Source organism: Solanum pennellii, chromosome 10, assembly GCF_001406875.1.
Source record: "Solanum pennellii chromosome 10, SPENNV200".
NCBI classification, from domain to species: Eukaryota; Viridiplantae; Streptophyta; class Magnoliopsida; order Solanales; family Solanaceae; genus Solanum; species Solanum pennellii.
In genome coordinates, this window is record NC_028646.1 from 62,404,818 (window position 1) to 62,408,176 (window position 3,359).

The window sequence follows — 3,359 nt, forward strand, 5'->3', positions numbered from 1 at the left end:
ATGGGTCATCCTTCATTTAGAGTCTTGAAGAAACTTTACAAAGATGTTAATCAAGATGTGTGTGAAAACTGTCCCATATGTCTTTTAGCTAAGCAAACCAAGCTTTTTCATTTCCAATGAGTGTATCTAGAACAAATGATATCTTTGATTTAATACATCTTGATGTATGGGGACCGTCTAAAACTGTTACTCATAGTGGTTTTAGATTTTTTCTGACTATTGTGGATGATAATTCAAGAATGGTTTGGTTATTTTTACTAAAATTCAAAAGTGATGTTATTATTACTTTGAAATCATTTTTTTGCTCTAGTTCAAACTCAGTTTAGTAAGCAAGTAAAAGAGTGAGAACAGATGATGGTACAAAATTCTTTAACAGAGAATGTAATGCATTGTTTTCATCTTTGGGAATTGTCCATGAGAGTAGTTGTCCACATACTCCACAACAAAATGGAGTTGTGGTGAGAAACCATAGACACATACTTGAGGTGGCTAAAGCTCTTAGGTTTCAGGGATTACCTATTGAATTCTGGGGTAAGCGTGTGTTAGCAGCTGTGTATTTGATTAATAGAATGCCCACTAGTGTGATGCAAGGGCAGTCACGTTATGAGATTTTTCACAAAAGAACACCACACCTAGATCATCTAAGGACTATTGGTTGTTTGTGTTACGGCACTAGATCAATGAAGGATGATAAGTTTTCCCCAAGAGTTGATGCATGTGTTACGATGGGCTATTCACTAACTCGGAGTGATATCTCTTGTATAATTTGAGGATGAAGAAATTTTTGGTCTGTAGAGATGTTATATTCAAAGAACACATATTCCCATTCAGTCATATGCAGGATCATCATGTACTAGTCTTTCCTGCAGAGTCATTTATTGAGTCTGATGACACACTAGTTAGATTACCAGCTAATGATGAGAGAGTAGATATTGATATTCCAGTTCAAGAAGGTAGTGATAATGAGTCAAGTCATGACATAAACCATGAGGTTGTTGATTATCATGAACAAACAATGCTCATTAACCCCCCTACTGAAGTTCATATTGATCCATCTAATGTTGTACCCAGAAATTCATCCAAAAGAGCAGTGCATCCACTAGTGTGGATGAAGGATTATGTAACTCATGTGACTGATTCAGTGCACCCTTATTCTTTAGCCACATATATGTCTTATGATAATTTTTCAGTGTCTTACCAAGCATATTTAAGTGAAATTTCTGTGGACAATGAACTTAGTACTTATGAAATGGCTGTGAAAGATCAGAGATGGGTAGAAGCAATGAAACAAGAAATTGCAGCACTAGAAAGTAATGGTACTTGGAAGGTTATGAGTTTGCCTTCAGGAAAGAAAGCAATAGGGTATAAATGGGTGTTCAAAATCAAGTATAAGGCCAATGGAGAGGTTGATAGGTTCAAAGCTAGGCTGGTGGCTAAAGGGTATAGTCAGACGGAGGGAATTGATCATCAAGAGACATTCTCACCAGTTGTGAAAATGGCCACAGTGAGATCCATTATTGCCATTGCAGCTGCTGAAAATTGGCAAATGTTCCAGATGGATGTTTTTAATGCCTTCTTGTACGGAGATTTATTTGAAGAAGTCTATATGGAGTTGCCTAAAGGTTTCACAAGTCAGGGCGAACATAAGGTTTGCAGACTTATGAAATCATTATATGGTCTTAAACAAGCATCAAGACAATGGAATACAAAGCTTACAGATGCTATGTTGGCATCAGGATCTACACAAAGTCATTTGGACTATGCTTTATTTACAAAGAGGAAGGGATCAGCACTAGTGATAGTATTAGTATATGTGGATGACTTGTTGATTACAGGAAATGATTATACATTGATACAAGAAACCAAACAGATCTTGCATCATCATTTTAAAATCAAAGATTTTGGGGAATTGAGATATTTTCTGGGGATTGAGTTCTGTAGATCAAAAGAAGGTATCATTATGAACCAAAGGAAATATGCATGGGAGTTGATATCAGATGATGGACTGTCAGGATGTTGACCATCATTAACTCCTTTGGAGTGTAACATGAAAATGATAAGTGCTGATTTTAAACAGGATGAAACAACTGAGTTATTTACTGATGTGAATAGATATCAGAGATTAATTGGGAAGTTGTTGTACCTTACAAATACCAGGCCTGATAGTGCTTTTTCTGTCCAGTGTCTAAGTCAATTTATGCAAAAGCCAACAGTATTGGAATGCAACATTAAAGGTAGTCAAATACATTAAAGCAGCACCAGGTTTGGAAATATTCATGAGTTCTGATAAACAAGCACAACTTACTGGATTCTGTGGTGCTGACTGGGCTGTAGGTCTCAATAGTAGGAGATCATTGACTAGCTACATACTGAAGTATGGCAAGTCTTTGATAGCATGGAAATCCAAGAAGCAGAATACGGTTTCTAGAAGTTCTGCAGAAGCAGAATATGGAAGTCTGGCTGCATTAACAGCTGAGATAGTTTGGGTGACCAATTTTTTCAAGGAACTAAAGATGGACGTACATGAACCAACTATAATACATTGTGACATCAAAGCAGCTATGCAAATAGCGGCTAATCCTGTGTTTCATGAGAGAACAAAGCATATTGAAATCGATTGTCATTTTTCAAGAGAAAGAATGCAGCAAGAACTAATAAAGACAAGTTATATAAACACCAAGGAGCAACATGTTGATTTGTTGACAAAAACATTAAGGAGGTCTCAACATGATTTTTTGTTGGGCAAGCTAGGAGGATTGAATGTTTTTAATACATCTAGCTTGAGGAGGAGTATTGAAGATAGTATAAAAAAAGTTACTTAGGTAAAGAATGATAAGAATATAATTAGTTAGTTTATTAATATTGTTAGAAAGGTAGTTACAAGATATCAGAAAGCAGTTACGGTTGTATGTATAAGTAGAGGTCTGATCCTCATTGTGGAAACTCTCTCAATTTTGATCAATACAAGAAACTTCTCTAATCTCTCTGATTTTTTACAATAAGCATAATGTAAGAAAAAATGAGTGTATCTTAAAAGGAATGTGTCAGAATTGACTACGAATATATTTTAGATTCAATCTCTTAATATTAGCGTGAAATAATGCCTACATCCAACCACTAACGTGTCATAATAATATTATTGCAACAATATCGTGAATTAATTAGTACAAAATAACAAACAAAGAAAAATAGAGAAGAAGAATAACACAAGGATTTAATGAGGTTGCCCTAAGCCTACATCTATAATTGATATACTTTTAGATATCGTGTTTTACGTTTTACTTGTAATTTATGTTAAAAAATATATTTAAAAAATACAATATAATATATATATATATATATATATATATATATTATAT